Source organism: Myxine glutinosa, chromosome 8, assembly GCF_964187855.1.
Source record: "Myxine glutinosa chromosome 8, kmMyxGlut1.1, whole genome shotgun sequence".
Lineage (NCBI taxonomy): Eukaryota > Metazoa > Chordata > Myxini > Myxiniformes > Myxinidae > Myxine > Myxine glutinosa.
The window spans coordinates 133,359,889-133,384,087 of NC_136268.1; the positions used below are offsets into that span (position 1 = coordinate 133,359,889).

At 52.2% G+C, this 24,199-nt stretch overlaps 1 long non-coding RNA gene across 2 annotated transcripts in view; it reads right to left on the minus strand.

Moving 5' to 3' along the window:
* Positions 1–20,215, minus strand: part of LOC137432129 (uncharacterized) — a 218,866-nt gene extending 198,651 nt beyond the window's left edge. For both annotated transcript variants that reach the window (XR_013624397.1, XR_013624396.1), the window contains exon 1: positions 20,132–20,215. This is a non-coding gene — a long non-coding RNA (uncharacterized LOC137432129). The remainder of the gene's footprint in view (positions 1–20,131) is intronic.
* Positions 20,216–24,199: the final 3,984 nt, after the last annotated feature.

A 24,199-nucleotide genomic window follows, 5' to 3' on the forward strand; every position in this document is an offset into this window, starting at 1 on the left:
AGATCAGAATCCGAATACGAGTTTTTTGTTTTTTTACTTTAAAAGTGATTTTTCACCATCGAGTGAATGTTGTTGTGTTGTTGTTGTTGTTGTTGTGTGTTGTTGAGTGATTGGGCCAAATCGGATATATAGTACGATATTTCAAAAATTTATTGACCGATTTAGACAAGACATGGTGGACAGGTTGGGTGTGTGACAAGGCCAAATTGATTCGATTTGATTTTGGTGAAGATCCGGATCTGGGTCTGAGATTTTTAAAAGTGATTCTTTCACCATTGAGTGATTGGGCCAAAACGGATATATAGCACGATATTTCAAAAATTTATTGACCGATTTAGACAAGACATGGTGGACAGGTTGGGTGTGTGACAAGGCCAAATTGATTCGATTTGATTTTGGTGAAGATCCGGATCTGGGTCTGAGATTTTAAAAAGTGATTCTTCACCATTGAGTGATCGGGCCAAAACCGATATATAGCAAGATATTTCAAAAAGTTTTGGGCGGATTCGGACGAAACTTGGTGGACATGTTGGGTGTGTGGCATGGACAAATCTATTAGACTTTGGTGAAGATCAGAATCCGAATACGAGTTTAAAAAAAAAAACTTTTAAAGTGATTTTTCACCATCGAGTGAATGTTGTTGTGTTGTTGTTGTTGTTGTTGTTGTTGTTGTTGTGTGTTGTTGAGTGATGGGGCCAAAACCGATATACAGCACGATATTTCAAAAAGTTGTGGACGACTGATGGTAAAACATGGTGGATGAGTTGGTAGCTGAGCTGATTACATTTTGGTTCAGGTCCAAATCTATATGTGACCTATCAGTGGTATGCAAAACGTAAACTGTTCAGCCTGGCGGAGGTATGCTCTCCATACCGAGTGCCGTTCTCTTTTTGAAACTGTTTTTGCAAGAGACTAACAAGGGCAAAAATTTTATACGAATATCTCAGCAACAACTGGTCCAAACATTATCAAGGTTGTATTTTTAGAGCCAGAACATTGCTTATTGTTTCTTTTTTGTTGTTGTTGTTGTTGTAGCAGTAATTTACATAACCCCCTGCCTTTTTTCGCCTCTCTTTCTGTCAAGGATAGGTGGGAAGTGAACGCACAGGCCTCATTACAGAAAGCCCTGTGGCAGCAGCCTGCACCGAAGCTGTTAACACGACTCCCTGCCTGCATTACTCAATGGTGACGGGCTTGACACGGTGCTCATTACAGCATGCACAGGCAACCAAGCATACCTAGTCGGTCCGCCTACCATTCATTCCAACATTCACAATCGGCACGTGACAAACTAGAAACAATGCATTGTGCTGCATTATGGGTCAAGGAACTGACGACTAAAATGGTGAATTCCCAGTTCCCAATTCGTGTGCGTATTTCCATCGATAGTGGTGTGGCGGAGGACAAATCACTAATTAACATTGGCTTTAAACTATTTATAAATCGCATCAGTTATCTGACCAACATTTGGGATAGTATACAAAGGCTGTCAGGGAGGATAGATGGTGGAGATTTCATTGGTCGAAAGTGAAATCGACCATGCAGATAACTGGCCTTATCCCTTCCTTACCTGTGGGACCGGTGTGCGCCCTTTGAACAACGCATCACATCGACCCTGGAATTACAGAGAACAGATAAAACACAGGCACGACATTTTGCAAATCACTTCGACTGAAAGCCTCAACACCATGCTGCAATTAGTGCATTTTCTAAAACGCTTCGAACAAGCACACAAAATGGTGGAACAAGAGTTCACACACAAAAGAGATCACGATTCCTGATTCGGTTTCTGTACAATAACGAGAGGCTTCATCATGAAGGCCCTTTGCCATGGTTTTGTTTCAGAAAGGCCCTTACCATTAATTTATCATTCTCAAGACTCTTCCAACTATCCACATATATCATACTCGCAGATAACCTAGTTTCACCGGGCTGTTCCAAGGGAATTAGTTCCAAGTAGAGTGTGGAATATGAAGGAAGTTTGGTAGGAATGTGCTTTGAAAGCATAATGGCAAAATTGGGCATAATGTAAAATGTGACTTCTAGTCCTCAGTTCAACCTGTAGATTTCTTCTTGTAGCCTTTTCTTCATCATGTCTTCCCCTCAAACCCCAAATCATCAAGCCCCACTCCCAAACTCCAAGTCCTCAGCCTTCTCCTCCCAACCTGAAGCCTTCAAATCCCCTCCCCACTAAAATTCCAAAATCCTCCACCCTACATAACACCCCAACTAAACTAAAAGATCTTAACATCCCCCTCCCTCAAAATCCTCAACCTCCCCCCCCCCCCCAAAAGTATAAACTGCAACAGTGCAACCCCCTCCCCTCTCCCTCCCTCCCTCTCCCTTCTAAAAGCAAAAAGCTCATTCTTACATAGATAGATTTATAGACAGACAGACAGACAATACAAAATTGCGTTGTACAGACATTATACCAGGGCATTCTTACAACAGACAGACAGATGTATAGATAGACACAGACAGATATATAGAGAAGATAGACGGACATACAAACAGATACATTCATAGATAGACAGACAGACATATACACATAGTGATAGTTATGATACACAGACAGAGACACCAAGATAGATGGATATACAGTATATACTGAATATAATATGAATATATATATATATATATATATATATATATATATATATATATATATATATATATATATATATATATATATATATATATATATATATATATATATATATATAACTGTGAGAAATAGTAGAAACTCCACAGTACGAGCAGGGCGTCTCATTTGCATTGAATAAATAATCGGGAGATTGAATAAGACGCGGACGTAGCTTCAGGGCTTCGATCTTTAATTCGACAAGCTTTCGACCAACAAAGGTCTTCTTCTGAGTCTACAAAAACAGCAGGCATGTATATCAGTCAAGTGTGTATGGTGATGTGTGTGAGATGTGTGATGTGAGTAAAAAATTGCATACAGAAGGGAGAGCCACGCCAAAGTTCACTCACCGGCCCCAAGTTCAACGGAAGTGAAGATGAATATAAATGGCATATGAATATATGCTTGTATGTTTATGTATGTATGTATCCCTATATTTGTATATACACGTGCACCGGAAATGTAACGCAAACCGTAACTGTAAGCTGCGCTTCACTTCCGTTGAACTTGGGGCCGGTGAGTGAACTTTGGCGTGGCTCTCCCTTCTGTATGCAATTTTTTACTCACATCACACATCTCACACACATCACCATACACACTTGACTGATATACATGCCTGCTGTTTTTGTAGACTCAGAAGAAGACCTTTGTTGGTCGAAAGCTTGTCGAATTAAAGATCGAAGCCCTGAAGCTACGTCCGCGTCTTATTCAATCTCCCGATGATATATATATATATATATATATATATATATATATATATATATATATATATATATATATTGTTGCGGTTTTGAGTTTCGTATAATAAAGGTTAAATTTCCCCCTCATAGTTAGTCACACAAACAACACGTAGCCTCGCGCTAGTTCAGTTATTTCATAGTACGTGTGAGAATAGACCTTTTCCTGTGTTAGTTTTGTGTTGAGTAGAGTAAGGAGAATAGGTCCTTCTCATACTTCCATTGCCTTATCCCACCTCCATTGCCTCATGCCTCTTACGCCTCTTTGTGCTGCCTTTGGCTTTTTGGTGCGAATTAACATGAGGCCGGCCTGGTGGGTCGGGTCGGGAGCGAATGAGGGCGGCGAAGAAGCTGACGGTAAGCGCGAGCCACCAATCAGGGCTCAGAGGGTGTGGCGGCAGCACTGCGTCACAGGGCGTGGTTGGAGGGTTCGAGAAGACTCAGGGCGTGGCAGATATAAGCCGTTGCGCAAAGCCACCAGAAGCATTAAGTGGAGTTGAGCATCGAGTCAAGCAGTTGGCGGTGAGTTGGCATTGAGTGAGGAGTTGAAGGAGCGTGGTCAGCAGTAGAGCTTGAAAGATACGAGATCGGAGAAAGATGCGCATGAACCAAGATACGCGCTCGTATGAAAGTGACGCTCGGTTGAGCTTGAAGCCGAGCCGCTATAGTGCATTGAGTTACGCGAGTGATAGCGTGCTGGTTGCTAAACGCGCTGTGGAACCGCCAGCCGCACCGAGAGACGCGTACATTCCTTCCCGCCTTCCTGCCTCATCATCTGCCTTTGTCCGAGAGGCGCGCTACAAGGATCCTTCCACCGCCTGCTTGCCATCATCGCGGGACGTGCTGTGACCGAGGAGAGGTGGGCGGGGCCATTCCTGGACGACCAAGCTGGCGCGTTTGGCCTGAACATCATCCTGCCTGCAATTCCCTGTGTGAGTGTGAACGGGCCCGAGTCTGGGCTTTAAGAATAAGACTGCTTAAGTTCTGCTCTGTGTCTCTGCTTCTACCGATCATTGTACATAATATTGGGAATAATAATTAAACCTGTGTTCTTCCTTCCATTCGATTGTTCTTGTGTCTTCCATCATTGACTAAGCGTGGTACAAATGAAACCGCTCTAATCGGGGTCCAATATCAATGGTGACTGCACGGACCACGTAGTACGCAATCCGCTCGGTGTACTCAAATTACACGTGGCTCGTGCGAGGCTTGGTTCCCCGCCTCCGTGGCGGCGCAGGTATTTAGGTACGAGCAAGACTTGGTCGCGAAACCCTACCTTGCGTTTGCCCGGAAGAGGCGTTTCAAGTCTCCCGGTTACGCCAGGCCCAGAAAGAACAAGGGGCTTAATCCCCCCTCAGTAAGGGTAAGAAGGGTGGCGGAAAACCGTAACAATTGGTGTGGGGAGTGGGATTGGACAGGGAGTGCGCTTCACGTACTCGGAAATTACGAGCGGCCGAAATTTAGTTTAAGAATCCAAATTTAATTCGTACCATGGCTAGCCAAGATGGTCGAATGCCGGTGGGGGTAGATGATGAGTAGGAATTAATGACCCAGGACCCACAGGAAGGGTTGGTAGAAGAAGAGGAAATTGATGAAGGGCCGGCAGCAGGGGTAGAAAATGGTGGCGCCTTGCACGTGGCCACGGCAGCCGAGCCCGCTGTGCCAGCCGCATCTGGCCTTGAATTGCTCCTAATCCGACTAACTGCGAAAATGGACAAATCGGGAGCAGAATTGAAAGCAACAATGGATGCCCAAAACAACGAAATTCGGGAAATGAATATTAACATGAATAGAATGAATGGGAAAATGGACACCCAGAGAGATGAAGCAAGGTGCGACATGGAAGGGTTTGAAAACAAAGTGGGTGGTCAATTGAAAGAAATGGGGGACAAATCCACCCGGGAAATGGACAAATTGAGGGCAGAATCAAAAAGGGACATTAAAAAATGGGGGAGGACATTGGGCGCAAGTTGAGCGAGGACGTAGCAATGGTACGCGACGAGGTGAAGAGGTGTGAGGAGCGCGTGGAGAGAGAGATGAGACAGAATACAGCCAGATTACAAGGGGGCATAGAGGAATTGACGCGGGAGGTAGAAAAACTGACGGTGGGACAGCAGGAATTAAGGGAGCAAGTGGGGAAGAATACTGACGTGATAGGGGGGCTGAAAGCAGCACAAAAAGAAATGAAGAGGGAATTAATAGCGACAAAGAAGGAATGTCAGATGGTGCACGAGGGGCTGACGAAGAGGATACATGATGTGGTAGAGACGTTGGGGACGAAGGAACGAGAGGTTAGGACACATATAGAAACGACCAGTGTGGTCTTGGAAGGAGAAATTGCGGGGGCGCACCGGGAAATAGAAGGGGTGAAACAAAAGTTAGAGGAAGTAGAAGAAGGGATGAGTGAAATTAAGAAGAGATGGAAGGAGACTAAAAAAGAAATAAAGGAGGAGGTGATGGAATATGTGCAAGGTCTGTGTTCACATCGTGATGACGTGCTTGCTAACCAAATAAAGAGTTTGCAGGTGGCGGAGGAGAAGCGAGGAGGAAGAAACTCCGAGGTGAGTGGCGATAATGGCGGCAATGTGTTTGGTGTGAGGGGAGGTTCGACGAGCTTGGGAGTTGGAATAGACCCGGGCGTTCGTGAACGGTCGATGGTAAGGTGTGCGACCGTTACGGAGTGCATGGAGAAAGAGTGTGCGCATGGGTGTCCGATGATGGGGTGTGCGAAAGGTGTTTGTGCGCCGGGGTGTGCGAGTATGGAATGGGTAGCGGGTTGCGAAGAGGCGGCGCAGGCATGGACACCGACCGGGGTCGGTGTCGGCTTTTCGGCGGCCGTCGGCTTTTCTACACCCCGAGTCGCGATTTCTACCCCGGTCCAGTTATCTGCGCTCTGCTCCACCTCGCTCAACCCGCGCTTCTCAACCCGCGTTACCCCGTCACGTACCCCCGCGACCTGCTAGCCCAACTCGCAGTCAATGTTCTCCCCCATTTTTTTTATTCGGTCACCCATTCTGTTTTCCATTCCCTCTCTATCGGCCCTCATTTCGTCCGTTATTGCTTCAATTTGGTCTCCCAATTTCTCACTATCAGCCCTCATTCTGCTTTCCATTCCCTCCATTTTGATCCAGGAAGGCCCTCATTTGCACCATGAATAGGCCCCAGTCCATCAGTGCCGCGGGCGCGGCTGCCGCGACCATGTGCGCGGCGCCATCTTGTGCCCCTCTAACCTCGTGCGAGGTGCCGCCATCTCATGCGCCTGAAACCCCCTCTACCGCATTCTCATTGCTTTCCTCCTCTCTCTCTCCCAATTCCTCCCTGGGGTCCTGGGTTGCCTCTAAACCCTCTTCTACATCCCCTACCGGCATCCGATCGCCTTGATCATCCATGGCACGACTTCAATTTAGTGGTATTAAATAAAATTTCGGCCGCTCCAAATTTTGACCAAATTTTCTCGATGGATTAAAAATTTGGTTCGGGTCCAAATCCCAACTCCTCGACACCAATTGTTACGGATCTGGGGGACGGCACTCCCGTTAGCAAGGGGGGGTTAATCCCCTTGCCCTGTTAAGCTGGCCATCCGACCGGTCCTGGTACTTGTAACGCTCTTTTGCGGGGTGGGATTGATCAGGGTTATTGGTCCAGGTGTTTTCCCGAATACCTTTATCAATCCCTCCGCAAAACAGGGAGACAAGTACCGCTCGAACCACGGACAAGATGGTATTTGCCGAGCGGTTTAGCAATCCGCGGTTCGAGCCGTTATCAATTGACTAAACCCGATTAAAATCGGTTCGGCCAAAATCGCGCCACAGGTACTCAATTGGGAAAAGACAAAGACGATCGGACGAGAGGAAGCAAAGAATACGAAAGGTATAGGAAGAACAAATATGATTTATTACTATCTACAAGAGGAAACGAAAGAAGGGCATTTACAACGAGAGGAAATAAAAGGACATAGGGCAGCCTTAAAACAGTCTTATATTATATCCCAGACAAAACTAACAGACTCACACGAATAGGGATTGGCAGGAAGGAATGGCTGGAAGGAATGGCTGGAAGGAGAAGGTCCAGGCAGACGACAGGGCAGGAAGGTCCGGGCAAATGCACAGCGTCGAGGTTGGCTCCAGTCCACGCTCCGGGCTCGAAGCGAACAGCAGCCGGCAGCTCCCCGTCTCAACAACCGGCGACAATAGGGCCCTAGAGGGTCTCGGTCTATTGCCGCAATACGAGCACCCCCTCACGTCTCTCTCTCTCTCTCTCTTCTCTGGTTCGGCTGGATCACTGCTTCTCGTGCCTTCTCACCGACTCTCCTTCCAACTCCAACTGGTAAAAAGGCTTCGCTTCGCGCTTATATTGGTGTCGGCCGTATCAAGCCGCGGGCTGCGAGGGCACGCCTACCGGGTCGCTCACCGCGGTGCTGGTTGGCTGGTTAACTCCACCTCCGATCATGACGACATGCCACGCCCGTGATTTGGCGGCTCCTCCCCCCTTCTTCTCCGAGATGAGCACATGGGCAATGGCGGCGTGGTGCCAACAAAAAACATCCCAATGCAACGGCGGCGAACGCCACCCTACTGTTACTTTGCAGAGACGTGGGTGAGGCGATTGGAGAATTGAAAGGGGCCTATCTTATTTGATTAATGCAACGTAGAGTCAAACTAATGGAAACACAGCCTTACCTGAAACACATAATCTATATATATAAAACACAGTTTGTGTGTGTGTGTGTGTGTGTGTGTGTAATGTTACCGATAGACTCCTAAACGGAGTGGCTCACGTGCTTGATATTTGGCATAGACATGGCCATTGAGCCTGGGAAGAACATGGCCGACCTAAAAAAAAAAATTTAATAATATTTTTTTAAACATATTTTTACCTCAGCGCATTTCAGTGAGGAATATTATGCACGGAATCTGAGGCGGTGGCAGAGCAGCGCACTGATTCGCTCAGAGCGATCACGTGATGTTCCTTGCCGCCATAAACTCACAGCAAGTAGCATAGATTTTAGCATGATTAGCATTTAGCATGATTTAGCATAGATAGTAGCATGTTTCACATAGATTTTTTTTCAGCGAGGAATATTATACACGGAATCTGACCTGGTGGCAGAGCAGCGCGCTGATTCGCTCAGAGCGATCACGTGATGTTCCATCCCCGTCGCCAGACCATTGAACATAAAACACAGTTTGTGTGTGTGTAATGTTGTAATGTGTGTAATGTACGGGTCTCCCTTCCCCCGCCCGGCAACGCCGGTACTGGAGGGCGTCACAGGATCGGTGAGTCTCCAAAATCCGCTTCGTGCTGTTGCGAAGATGCAGGACGATGTCGCGATTGTTGTGCTCCTCTCCGACCATGAGAACTGCAACGTCATTGTTGACTGGCCCTCCCCTTCCCTCCCTCTTCCCCTCCCTTCCCCCTCCACCCAACCCCCTCCCCTTCTCCCCTCACACTCCCCCTCCCTTTTCCCCCTCCCCCTCCCTTTTCCCCCTCCCCCCCTCCCATCCCCCCCCATCACCCTCCCCCTCCCCCATCCCCCTCCCTCTACCCTTCCCCTCCCCCATCCCCTCCCACCCTCCCCCTCCCCTCCCCCCTCCCACTCCTCTCCCCATCCCATCCCTCCCCCTCCCCCCCCTCCACCCCTCTCCCTTCCCCCCCTCCCCCTCCCCCCTCCCCCTCCCTCTCCCTCTCCCCTCGTGGCTTTTTTTGTGGGGGTGAACTTACTTTTCAAGATGTCTTAGAACCAAAAGTTCATTGGAATTATGTTGAAATTATTCTAGATTTTGTTAATGTGACCTTTAAAAGAAACAAAAACCACATTTGACATTTCGAAACAAATAAATTGATCCTTGAAAGTGATGTAAACTGATATCGAACTCAATTCATGGACAGTACTGTGGCGGACACGAAAGCACTGACGTGGTGACATCACCCGGCACACCAAGTGGGGGTGGGCCACGCCGGGGAGAGAGGCGTGGCCTCAGGATATACACGGGGCGCGCAGCCCTGAGCAGCTCAGTGCTGCAGTTTGAGTGCTTTGAATAAAGACTCTTTTGTATGAACCGCGTTGACCGCTTGCTCCTTTCGTAAGCCTTAGCGCGGGCAGCATCGCACTTCATTTGGTGACCTCAACGTTGGATCTGCCGTAGCGATCCTTCTGAACACGGCGCCATTGCAATGGCAAACAACGCGATGTCGGTCAAACTTCCCGAATTTTGGGAGGCCCAGGCCGAAGTTTGGTTCGTCCAAGCTGAAGCCCAGTTTCAGCTTCAGTGCATCACCAGCGACGACACGCGCTACTGCCACGTCGTCGCCTCCCTCGGGCCCGGCACGGCCGCTCGAGTTGTGTCCGTCCTTCGCCACCCACCGGACGGCCACAAGTACGAGGCGCTCAAGCGGCTACTCCTAGCCACGTTCGGCCTCACGGAGGACGTACGGGCCGACCACCTCCTGGATCTCCCCGAGCTCGGCGACACGCGCCCGTCGGTCCAAATGGACCATATGCTGTCGCTGTTGGGCGACGAAGCCCCTGGTTCTCTATTCCGGGCGCTTTTCCGTCGCCAACTACCAGCACAGGTACGCCTCGCGTTGGCCGGGACCGTGATAACGGAACCCCGAGCACTGGCCGCCGAGGCAGACAGGTACTTTGCGGCTTCGGACACGCGGGCGAGAGTCGGTGTGGCCGTCGCGGATCTCGAGGCTGATGCTGATGCACACCTCGTGGATCCCGAGGCTGATGCCGATGCACACCTCGTGGCCGCCGCCACGCCCCGCCCATCACCACGGGGAAAACCGCCGGCTCCACCAGCCTGGCGGAGCCAGCCACGCTCCTCCAGCTCCACCACCTGGTGCCGGTTCCACGCCAGGTTCGGCCACGAGGCTCGACAGTGTCATCCGCCGTGCTCCTTCGACAGGTCGGGAAACGCCCGGGCCGGCGCTCGATAGTGGCAATGAGCGGCGGCCGTTCGAACAGCCTACTGTTCATAACGGACACCTTATCCGGGCGCCGTTACCTGTGCGACACGGGAGCGCAGGTGAGTGTCGTTCCTGCCGATACGTCGGACAAGCACACCGCGGGCGGAGGCCCCGCGCTGCTTGCCGCGAACGGGACGCCCATCCGTACGTACGGAAAACGCTGCCTCTCTCTGCGGTTCGGAGGGCAGGTTTTCCGATGGTCGTTCGTCACCGCCGACGTGCCCATGGCATTGCTTGGCGCGGACTTCCTGTGCGCAAATGGGCTCCTGGTCGACGTAAAGCACAGACGTCTTGTCCAGGCCGAGACGTTCAGCTCGCTCGCTTGTGCGCTGCCCAGCTCGTCGAGCAGCTCACTGAGCGGCTCACCGAGCGGCTTGCCGAACGGTTCGGTTCCGGCCACGTTGATCTGTACGCTTCCGGCAGCGGACAAATTCACCCGCCTCCTCGCCAGCTTCCTGGCCCTCACACGGCCCACCTTCTCGGCGGGGGCCGTCAAGCACAGGGTGGCCCATCACATCCCCACCGTCGGGCCACCGGTCTACGCCCGGGCACGCCGCCTCGAGCCGACGAAGCTAGCGGTAGCAAAAGCGGAGTTCGCTACCCTGGAGCGACTCGGCATCGTTCGGCGCTCGGAGAGTGCTTGGGCATCGCCGCTGCACATCGTGCCGAAGCCCGGCGGGGGATGGCGACCGTGCGGGGACGATCGCCATATCAATGACGCCACCACCCCCGACCGCTACCCCGTCCCCCAAATTCAGGACTTTTCTGCCCGTTTGGCGGGCATGTCCTTCTTCTCGAAGGTGGACCTCATACGCGGCTACCATCAGGTCCCCGTCAGGCCGGAGGACATCCCGAAGACGGCGGTCATCACGCCATTCGGACTCTTCGAATTCCTGTGGATGCCCTTCGGTTTGAAGAATGCGGCTCAGGCGTTCCAGCGGCTGATGGACAGCGTCCTGCGCGACTTGGATTTTGTATACGTCTACCTGGACGATATCCTCGTCGCCAGCGCGTCCCACGAAGAGCACCAACACCACCTCCGCACGCTCTTCGAACGCCTGGGCCAGCATGGCCTGATTGTGAACCCCGCAAAGTGCCGGTTCGGCGTCGCCGAAATCGATTTTTTGGGGCCCCGCGTCACCAGGCACGGAGCCGTCCCCCTGCCGGCCAAGGTGGAGGTGGTGAAGGGGTTTCCGCGCCCCCGCACGATCAGGGGGCTGCAGGAGTTCCTGGGCATGGTGAACTTTTACCATCGGTTCCTGCCCCGTATCGCCCAGCTCCTGCGCCCCCTGCACGAAGCTCTCAGAGGTAAACCGGGCAAAGGTGACGTTACCTGGACCGAGCAGATGGACGCGGCGTTCACGGGCGCGAAGCTCGCCTTGGCTAACGCCACCATGCTCGCACACCCGGCGCCCGATGCAACGATCGCCCTCACCACCGACGCCTCGGACTACGCGGTGGGCGCGGTGCACGAGCAATGGGTGTGTGGAGCTTGGCAACCGCTGGCGTTCTTTAGCCAGCAGCTTCGCCCGCCCGAACGCCGTTCCAGTACCTTCGACCGCGAGTTGCTCGGGCTTCACTTGGCGGTCAGGCACTTCCGCCATCTGCTCGAGGGCCGTGCGTTCACGGCCTTCGTCGACCACAAGCCGCTGGTCTTCGCGATGGGCAAGGTCACCAAGCCGTGGTCGGCCCGGCAGCAGCGTCACCTCTCGGCCGTGTCCGAGTACACGACGGACATCCGGCACGTCGCGGGGAAGGACAACCCGGTGGCGGATTGTCTTTCCCGGGCCGTCGCCCACGCAGTCCACCTCGGCATTGACTATGCCCGGATGGCAGTGGACCAGGCCGCTGACCCCGACGTCCAGGCCTTGCGGACCGCCGTTACGGGCCTCCGCGTCACCGAGGTGCCGTTCGATGGCGCGGGCGCGACCCTCTTGTGCGACGTCTCGCTCGGGCGGCCTCGCCCCATCGTGCCCGCGGGCTGGCAGCGCCAGGTGTTTGACGCCATCCACGGCCTGTCCCACCCGGGCATGAAGGCCTCCCAGAGGTTGATCGCTGACAAATTCGTCTGGCATGGCCTCCGGAAGGCTGTCCGCGGCTGGGCCAGGACGTGCCTCGCGTGCCAGCGCGCCAAGGTGCACCGGCACACCCAGGCCCCATTGGCCCCGTTTACAGTGCCGGAACGCCGGTTTGACCACGTCCACGTGGACCTGGTGGGACCTCTGCCCCCCTCGCGGGGTTTCACCCACGTCCTCACCATGGTGGACCGCACCACCCAGTGGCCGAAGGCCGTGCCCTTGGCGTCGATGACAGCGGCAGACGTCGCGCAGGCGTTCATCGCCACCTGGGTCGCCCGGTTCGGTGCCCCCTCAGACATCTCGTCCGACCGCGGCCCCCAGTTCACCTCGGAGCTCTGGGGGGCGGTCGCGCGGGGGCTCGGGGTCCGGCTGCACCGAACCACGGCCTACCACCCCCAGGCTAACGGCCTGTGCGAGCGATTCCACCGCTCATTGAAGGCCGCGCTCCGGGCCACCCTCCGCGACGGCGGCTGGGTCGACAGGCTCCCCTGGGTCCTGCTGGGCCTCCGGACGGCGCCCAAGGATGACCTGCGTGCATCCGCGGCGGAGTTGGTCTTCGGGCAACCGCTGCGGGTGCCGGGCGAGTTCCTCCCCGACTCCACGGCACCATGGTCCGCGGCACAGCAGCGCTCCGCTCTGCAGGAGACCGCCCAGAGGTTCGCCCCGGTGCCAACGGCATGTCACGGGCACCCACTGACGCACGTCGCCCCGGAGCTTCGCACGACGGAGTACGTCTTCGTCCGCCACGATGCCCACCGGACACCACTGTGGCCCCCGTACGACGGGCCTTTCCGCGTGCTGGAGACCGGGGTGAAGCACTTCACCCTGGACATCGGCGGTACTCCTGACCGCGTTTCTGTGGACCGCCTCAAGCCGGCCCACCTCGACGTGGACCATCCACCGCCAGTGGCCCGACCCCCGCGTCGGGGCCGCCCCCCTGCGGGTGGACCCCCGGCGCTGCCCAGCCCCGCCGCCACGCCGCCCCCCGGTCCTGCACCCATCCCAGGGGCAGCCGGGGGCATCCCAGATGGCATCCCTGCATCCCAGACGCCGCCAGTCACCAGGGGGCGCTTCGGCCGGGTCATCCGTTTGCCCCGCAAACTGACCCTTCAGGTGCGTGTTCGTGTGGCGGACACGAAAGCACTGACGTGGTGACATCACCCCGCACACCAAGTGGGGGTGGGCCACGCCGGGGAGAGAGGCGTGGCCTCAGGATTTACACGGGGCGCGCAGCCCTGAGCAGCTCAGTGCTGCAGTTTGAGTGCTTTGAATAAAGACTCTTTTGTATGAACCGCGTTGTCCGCTTGCTCCTTTCGTAAGCCTTAGCACACGCAGCATCGCGCTTCAGTACTGTGTTAAACTTATGTACGTTTTCCAGAAGTATCTCTTTATTTTGCACATTAGCCTAATTTTTTTTTAACAATAAAAAAAGTTAAATTACAACTGGGATTACGGACAGTAAAATTACAGTTCAGTACTTCGTGTAACCCCCACGAGCATTCAGGAGAGCATGTACACTTTGAGGCATGCTGTTCACGAGATTTGCCAAGGTTTGGACAGGAATCGCTTGCCATGCAGTGACAATAGCCTGCTGCAATTCACGCACAGAGGTCAGCTGCTGGTCCAAGTGGTCGATTTGACGCGTTAATTCTGCCCACAAGTTCTCTATCGGATTCATATCCGGGGACATGGCAGGCCACTCCATATGCTCTCCACCACGGTCAGCAAGAAAGTGTTGGATCATGCGAGCACGATGAGGCCGTGCATTGTCATCTTGGAAGACAAAGTTTCCTCGAAAGGCTGCACGAGCAAATGGAAGCAATGTTTCTTCCAGAATGGCCCTGTACTTGAACTGGTTCAGGTTTCCATTCAGAACAACCAGGTCAGTTTTGCCCCCTGCATGAAAAGCAGCCCAAACGGTCACCCCACCACCTCCAGCTTGGACTCTTGGCATTATACAATCTTTGTTGTAGGCTTCATGCACTTGTCTGTGCACTCGGACGGGGCCATCTTGACGATAGACCAGAAATCTAGACTCGTCACTGAAGATCATGTGATTCCAGTGTCCTGGCTGCCATTGACGGTGCTCTCTGGCCCACTGCAATCGGCGCTGGCGGTGTTGTCTGGTCAGGCGTGGCTTTCTCAGGGGATGCCTGGCACGATAGCCTGCTTGAACCAGTCGTTGGTTGACTAGCCTTCTGGATACAGGCACATTTGTCAGTTGCTGCCACTCAGCCCTAAGCCGTTTTGCTGACTTGGTACGGCCATTGCGGACTAACCGGTGCAGCTGGCGATCATCCCTCCTTGTGGTTCTGCGGGGACGTCCTGGCCTCAGTATTGGAGTAGGGACACCCCTCTGAGCATTTCGTTTCAGGATCTTTGACACCTGACCTTGAGTGATGTCATACTGCCGAGCAATAGCACGCCATTTCATGCCGTAGTTTCGTAAAGCCACCACTCCATGAAAAACAGCATTGTCGAGTTGACGGTCCATCTCCAGAGGAAGCGGCAATAACTTTTGGAGACGTGCAGCAGTTGTTTTCCACTAATACAGAACGCAACAACACTTGTATACCCGACTGTGAAGCCAATCATCAAATGCACCTGTCCGTACATTTTGCCACGCCACCTGTGATATAATCCTGTTGTTGACTTCTTGCTGCGACAGACAATCAGTGACATGGTTCTTTTAACAAATAAATCACCAAAGTGTAAAAGAAACTCACCAGATTGATATACTGAGTTAAGAAAGTAAACACAAGTCAAGAAAAAAAAAAATATTCGATATTAAATGCGAAGTCTGTTTATATACATATATATATATATATATATATATATATATATATATATATATATATATATATATATATATATATATATACATATATATATATATATATATATATATATATATATATATACTGTATATATATATATATACTAGCGGGGTCACCCGTGGGAATCCCACGGGCATGGATGTGTGTGACATTTCGACATATTGAGTTATATGCTGCACATTCATTTTTACAAAATGGTTACTGGCAAGTCATCAGATCCAGAAATGGTGTGAATTTAGTTATTTCACATAATATGTGACCCCTCACTCCTCTCCACCTGACACTCTCCTGTCTCCACCTGACACTCTCCTGTCTCCACCTGACACTCTCCTCTCTCCACCTAGCACTCCTCTCCTCTCCAAACCCTCACATCCCTCTCCTTTCCAATCCCTCACCTCTCCAATCCCTCACACTCCTCTCCTCTGCAATCCTTCACACGCCTCTCCAATCGCGCCTCACACTCCTCTCCAATCGCGCCTCACACTCCTCTCCAATCGCGCCTCACACTCCTCTCCAATCGTGCCTCACACTCCTCTCCAATCGTGCCTCACACTCCCCTCCAATCACTCCTCTCCAATCGTGCCTCACACTCCTCTCCAATCACGCCTCACACTCCTCTCCAATCGTGCCTCACACTCCTCTCCAATCGCGCCTCACACTCCTCTCCAATCGCGCCTCACTCGCCTCTCCAATCGGCTTTCCCCGTCTCGTTTCTCTCCTTTTTCTCCCGTCTCGTTCTTTTTCTTGCTCCAAATCGGCCCGTCGGAATCGGAAATCGGCCCGTCTCGCCCGTCGGCCCGTCGGAATCGGAAATCGGCCCGTCTTGCTTTTGTGCTTGTGCGTAAATAAATTGTGTTCATGACACCATTTCTGGTGTTGGGCTAGCGGCTAGGGTGCCGGCTTAGGATCCTGGGTTCGAATCTCGGTCGATCGCCGAATTAATGCCAGGGGGGTTCCTTCCGAGGTCGGCTAATTGAGTACCAGTTCACTGGTAATTCCCTGTTTGTCGTTGAAGGCGGCAAAAAGGGTTGGCGTCAGGAAGGGCATCCGGCCGTAAAACATTGCTTCAAAAAGGGGACAAAAAAACAACAACTACCACGGTCCCCGAAAAGGCCAACCCCCGCTTTGCGGGGAAAAATGGCCTCTAGACGGTGGTTTTTACACCATTTCTGGATCTGATGACTTGCCAGTAACCATTTTGTAAAAATGAATGTGCAGCATCTAACTCAATATGTCGAAATGTCACACACATCCATGCCCGTGGGATTCCCACGGGTGACCCCGCAAGTTTGCATTGACGTTCGTCGATGGACTCGTTCGCCCGTCTCATTCGTTTTCTTGCTGCATCCTGTTCAAGTCTGCGTTCTTCATCGATCGTCTCATTCATTTTGGAAATAGAAGTTTCCACGCAGCGCATGAATTGTCACGATCCTCAAGAGGAATTTGTCTCGTAATCATCAAATGATAAATGGCAAGTAAATTATATTGTGGAAAATTAAAGATTTCAAATAAACCTATTTAAAGTGTATTCGCACATAACTAATTTAAAAAAACGAAGAAATATCTCTCGGTAATTTCCTGAAACATATTTTACTTCCGGCTAATAATGTTGAATTAAATAAAAACGAAGAAATATATGTCGGCATCATTGTTGACGTTTTTGTGACGACTGTCATCAAACGAAAAAGTAATATATCTTAACGGAAAAGCAAAAGCGAATTTTTAATATATATCGACACGTTGCCGTCGGTGTCATGTTGGGCGGTGTATGATACACCATGACGCGATTTTAAAAAATATATCTCTGCATTTTCCCGCGTGTGTGGAATGTTCTCAATTATTGCTGACACCGAGTCCAAAACCATCGATAAAAATGAAATCATATGGTGAGTTAGATTGGAGATAAAGGCGTGAGAGAGACTCAATGGCCTTGAAGTTGAAGTTACAGGCGTTTGAGAATTCATTTCGTTCTATAAACGGCAACTTTCATTGGATTTCCTTCCCGTTTTTTTTCAACCGAGTCGAAAACTATGTTAGCGACTGTGAAAAATGAAATGATATATCGAATTTTTAATATGTATCGACACGTTGCCGTCGGTGTCATGTTAGGCGGTGTATGATACACCATGACGCGATTTAAAAAAATATATCTGCATTTTCCTGCGTGTGTGGAATGTTCTCAATTATTGCTGACACCGACTCTAAAACCATCGATAAAAATGAAATCATATGGTGAGTTAGATTGGAGATAAAGGCGTGAGAGAGACTCAATGGCCTTGAAGTTACAGGCATTTGAGAATTCATTTCGTTCTATAAACGGCAACTTTCATCGGATTTTCTTCTCGTTTTTTTTCAACCGAGTCTAAAACTATGTTAGCGACTGTGAAAAATGAAATGATATATCGAATTTAAAATAGATATCGACACATTGCCGTCGGTGTCATGTTGGGCGGTGTATGATACACCATGACGCGATTTTAAAAAATATATCTCTGCATTTTCCCGCGTGTGTGGAATGTTTGTGGAAAATTAAAGATTTCAAATAAACCTATTTAAAGTGTATGCGCACATAACTAATAAAAAAAACGAAGAAATATCTCTCGGTAATTTCCTGAAACATATTTTACTTCCGGCTAATATGTTGAATGAAATAAAAACGAAGAAATATATGTCGGCATCATTGTTGACGTTTTTGTGACGACTATCATCAAACGAAATAGTAATATATCATAACGGAAAAGCAAAAGCGAATTTTTAATATATATCGACACATTGCCGGCGGTGTCATGTTGGGCGGTGTATGATACACCATGACGCGATTTTAAAAAATATATCTCTGCATTTTCCCGCGTGTGTGGATTGTTCTCAATTATTGCTGACACCGAGTCTAAAAGTAAAACCATCGATAAAAATGAAATCATATGGTGAGTTAGATTGGAGATAAAGGCGTGAGAGAGACTCAATGGCCTTGAAGTTACAGGCCTTTGAGAATTCATTTCGTTCTATAAACGGCAACTTTCATCGGATTTTCTTCCCGTTTTTTTTCAACCGAGTCTAAAACTATGTTAGCGACTGTGAAAAATGAAATGATTTATCGAATTTGATTTGAAATAAAACTGGGGGAGAGCAAGACACCACGGGCCTACAAAACAGGACTCAAAGCTATGCGAGTTAATAAAATGGTGGATATTTGTTTATAGCCACTCCCAGAATGGGTGGAGCTATGGGTGGAGCTACTCTGCAAACCGAGTAAGCCACACCCCGGACAGACACCCAACAGATAGACAGACAGACAGACAGAATCATCTACGGCTATTATAATATAGATATATATATATATATATACTGTATATATATATATATATACTGTATATATATATATATATACATATATATATATACATATATATATATACATATACATATATATATATATATATATATATATATATACATACATATATATATATATATATATATATATATATATATATATATATATATATATATATATATATATATATATACATACATAAATATATATATATATATACAGTATATATATACATAAATATATATAGACACACACATAGACAGATAGGTAGACAGTCACACACAGATAGATCGATGGACAATCACATATATTAGTTGTACTGGAAAGTAATGTTTTTTTAAGCTGTGTATTCCTCTTTGAAAACTGTGTGTATTCGAAAACGACATTACTTTCCGGTACACCTAATAGAGAGATAGACAGACACACACACCGATATACACACACACACCGATAGATTTATAGGTCGATATATACACACACCGAGTGATAGATAGACAGACAAACATGCATCGATAGTCATACAGACACAGAGATAGATAAATAGACACACAGATAGATAGACACACAGACACACACCGATAGATTGATAGACAGATAGCAGACACACTGAGCGACAGATAGACAAAGATACACAGATAGATAGAGAGACACACAGATAGATAGATGTGTAGACACACAGATTGATAGACATACACATGCAGATAGATCGATAGATAGATACATATGCACACACAGAAAGATAGACAGACAGACATAAACAGATAGACAGACACAGATAGATAGATAGATAGATATAGACAGACACGATAGACAGACACACCGAGCGACAGATAGACAAAGATTCACAGATAGATAAAGACACACACAGATAGATAGATGTGTAGACACACAGATTGATAGACATACACATACAGATATATCGATAGATAGATACATATGCACACACAGATAGATATACACAATACACATACAGATAGATAGATAGATAGATATAGATATACACATACAGACAGATAGACACACAGATAGGCAGACACACACAGGTAGACAGAAACAGATACATAGACACACACAGGTAGACAGAAAAAGATACATAGACACACAGGTGGACAGAAACAGATACCTAGAGAGACACACACACACACACACACACACACACACACACACACACACACACACACACACACACACACACACATACACACACATAGTGGAAGTATTAGTTAGGAGCCTGAGGTTTCGGTTGAAAGGGAAATCGTTCCCGACACAAGTTATTTTGTCCGTCTCACATGCAGAAGTGGATTAAGGTGGAGGCACAGGGGGCACGTGGACCAGGCTTCCCCCCCCCTCCCCCCCCTAGACATGGGAGCCCCCAGTTTCATGGGTTTAATGAACTACAGTATGTTCTTTCTGACCTTACTCGCTAATATTATTTTCAGAAAAACATGACAAGTTGAAATACTGATCGTGTGCGTCACAAAATTGAATACCGGTACCTACATTTATTTCAATCTGAGTAACATAACACTCACCTGTGAAGTTATTTCAATTTATAATGATCTTATTCGGAGGAATACACAAGGGCCCCCCTATCTTGAGTGTGTCGCGGGTCCAAGCCTTAACCGGCACTGCTCACATGTGCATGAAAAGATGGTGGAAACATCAGTGAGTAAGGGCCTAAGGGGTCCCATGTCGTGTTTGTAAGGCAAATCGTTTGAAACAGTGAAGGTTTCTCGGTGAAGTAAATGGACAAAAAGCAAAATTATTCATTGTAGGGAATTATTTTTGGGTTATATTGTGGCGGACACAAAAGCCCACTGGCGTGGTGACATCATTCCGCGCACCAAGTGGGCGGTGGCCACGCACCAGGGGTAGGCGTGGCCTCATGATATATACACCGGGCGCCCAGCCCGGGACAGTACAGTGTTACAGTGTAGTCTTACAATAAAGACGTTTATATGTTACCGCTTGTCCGCTTCCTCCTTGCTCACAAGCAGCGCGCGTAACGCCGCGCTTTACTGGTGACCCTCGACGTTGGATCTGCTGGAGCGATCCTTCCACACGCGACGCCATCGCCATGGCCGACTTCGTCAAACTTCCGGAATTTTGGGAGGCTCAGGCCGAAGTCTGGTTCGTCCAGGCCGAAGCCCAATTTCAGCTTCGGCGCCTCACCGGCGATGACACGCGCTATTGCCACGTCGTCGCCTCCCTCGGGCCCGGCACGGCCGCTCGAGTTGTGTCCGTCCTTCGCCACCCACCGAACGGCCACAAGTACGAGGCACTCAAGCGGCTACTCCTAGCCACGTTCGGCCTTACGGACGACGCACGGGCCGACCGCCTCCTGGATCTCCCCGAGCTCGGTGAGACGCGCCCGTCGGTCCGAATGGACCATATGCTGTCACTGTTGGGCGACGAAGCCCCCGGTTCGCTATTCCGGGCGCTTTTCCGGCGCCAACTTCCAGCGCAGGTCCGCCTCGCGTTGGCCGGGACCGAGCTAACGGAACCCCGAGCATTGGCGGCCGAGGCGGACAGGTACTTCGCCGCTTCGGACATGCGGGCGAGCGTCGGCGTGGCCGTCACGGCCCTCGACGCTGATGTTCAGCAGCATGTTCCACAGCATCAGCTTCTACAGCACGCTGATGTTCAGCAGCATGCTGATACGCACCTCGTGAACGCCGCCACGCCCCGCCCACCGCCGCGGCGAAAACCGCCACCGCGGGGAAACCCGCCAACTCCACCGGCCTGGCGGAGCCAGCCGCGCTCCTCCAGCTCCACCACCTGGTGCTGGTTCCATGCCAAGTTCGGCCACGAAGCTCGGCGGTGTCATCCGCCGTGCTCCTTCAACGGGTCGGGAAACGCCCGGGCCGGCGCTCAATAGTGGCGATGAGCGCCGGCCATTCGAACAGCCTGCTGTTCATAACGGACACCTTCTCCAGGCGCCGTTACCTGTGCGACACGGGAGCGCAGGTGAGTGTCATTCCCGCCGGCACGTCAGACAAGCACGCCGCGGGTGGGGGCCCCGCGCTGCTTGCCGCGAACGGGACGCCCATCCGTACGTACGGAAAACGCTGCCTCTCTCTGCGGTTTGGAGGGCAGGTTTTCCGATGGACGTTCGTCACCACCGACGTGCCCATGGCACTGCTTGGCGCGGACTTCCTGTGCGCTAATGGGCTCCTGGTCGACGTCAAGCGCAGACGGCTTGTCCAGGCCGAGACGTTCAGCTCGCTCGCTTGTGTGTTGCCCAGCTCAACGAGCGGCTTGCCAAGCGGCTTGCCGAACGATTCGGTTCCGGCCACGTTGGTCTGTACGCTTCCGGCAGCGGACGCATTCACCCGCCTCCTCGCCGGCTTCCCGGCCCTCACGCGGCCCACCTTCTCGGCGGGGGCCGTCAAGCATGGGGTGGCCCATCACATCCCCACCGTCGGGCCACCGGTCTACGCCCGGGCACGCCGCCTCGAGCCGACGAAGCTGGCGGTGGCAAAAGCGGAGTTCGCTACCCTGGAGCGACTCGGCATCGTTCGGCGCTCAGAGAGCGCTTGGGCGTCGCCGCTGCACATCGTGCCGAAGCCCGGCGGGGGATGGCGACCGTGCGGGGACTATCGCCGTCTCAATGACGCCACGACTCCCGACCGCTACCCCGTCCCCCACATTCAGGACTTTTCCGCCCGTTTGGCGGGCAGGTCCTTCTTCTCGAAGGTGGACCTCATACGCGGCTACCATCAGGTCCCCGTCAGGCCGGAGGACGTCCCGAAGACGGCGGTCATCACGCCATTCGGACTCTTCGAGTTCTTGCGCATGCCCTTCGGTCTGAAGAATGCGGCTCAGGCGTTCCAGCGACTGATGGACAGCGTCCTGCGCGACTTGGATTTTGTCTACGTTTACCTGGACGATATCCTCGTCGCCAGCGCGTCCCGCGAAGAGCACCTACGCCACCTCCGCACGCTCTTCGAACGCCTGGGCCAGCATGGCCTGATTGTGAACCCCGCAAAGTGCCGGTTCGGCGCCGCCACAATCGATTTTCTGGGGCACCGTGTCACCAGGCACGGAGCCGTCCCCCTACCGGCCAAGGTGGAGGCGGTGAAGGGGTTTCCGCGCCCCCGCACGATCAGAGGGCTGCAGGAGTTCCTGGGCATGGTGAACTTTTACCATCGGTTCCTGCCCCGTATTGCCCAGCTCCTGCGCCCCCTGCACGAAGCTCTCCGAGGTAAGCCGGGCAAAGGCGACGTTACCTGGACCGAGCAGATGGACACGGCGTTCACGGGCGCGAAGCTCGCCTTGGCTAACGCCACCATGCTCGCGCACCCGGCGCCCGATGCACCGATCGCCCTCACCACCGATGCCTCGGACTACGCGGTGGGCGCAGTGCATGAGCAATGGGTGCGTGGAGCTTGGCAACCGCTGGCGTTCTTTAGCCGGCAGCTTCGCCCGCCCGAACGCCGTTACAGTACCTTCGACCGCGAGTTGCTCGGACTTCACTTGGCGGTCAGGCACTTCCGCCATCTGCTCGAGGGCCGGGCGTTCACTGCCTTCGTCGACCACAAGCCGCTGATCTTTGCGATGGGCAAAGTCACCGAGCCGTGGTCGGCCCGGCAGCAGCGTCACCTCTCGGCCGTGTCCGAGTACACGACGGACATCCAGCACGTCGCGGGGAAGGACAACCCGGTGGCGGATTGCCTTTCCCGGGCCGTCGCCCACGCAGTCCACCTCGGCATCGACTATGCCCGGATGGCAGCGGACCAGGCCGCTGACCCCGACGTCCAGGCCTTGCGGACCGCCGTCACGGGCCTCCGCGTCACCGAGGTGCCGTTTGACGGCGCGGGCGCGGCCCTCTTGTGCGACGTCTCCCTCGGGCGTCCTCGCCCCATCGTGCCCGCGGGCTGGCAGCGCCAGGTGTTTGACGCCATCCACGGCCTGTCCCACCCGGGCGCGAGGGCCTCCCAAAGGCTGATCGCCGACAAGTTCGTCTGGCATGGCCTCCGGAAGGCCGTCCGCGGCTGGGCCAGGACGTGCCTCGCGTGCCAGCGCGCCAAGGTGCACCGGCACACCCAGGCCCCGTTGGCCCCGTTCACGGTGCCGGAACGCCGGTTTGACCACGTCCACGTGGACCTGGTGGGACCTCTGCCCCCCTCGCGGGGTTTCACCTACATCCTCACCATGGTGGACCGCACCACCCGGTGGCCGGAGGCCGTGCCCTTGGCGTCGACAACGGCGGCCGATGTCGCGCAGGCTTTCATCGCCACCTGGGTCGCCCGGTTCGGCGCCCCCTCAGACATCTCATCCGACCGCGGCCCCCAGTTCACCTCGGAGCTCTGGGGGGCGGTTGCGCAGGGGCTCGGGGTCCGGCTGCACCGAACCACGGCCTACCATCCCCAGGCTAACGGCCTGTGTGAGCGATTTCACCGCTCATTGAAGGCCGCGCTCCGGGCCACCCTCCGCGACGGCGGCTGGGTCGACAGGCTCCCCTGGGTCCTGCTGGGCCTCCGGACGGCGCCCAAGGAGGACCTGCGCGCATCCGTGGCGGAATTGGTCTTCGGGCAACCGCTGCGGGTGCCGGGCGAGTTCCTCCCCGACTCCACGGCACCATGGTCCGCGGCACAGCA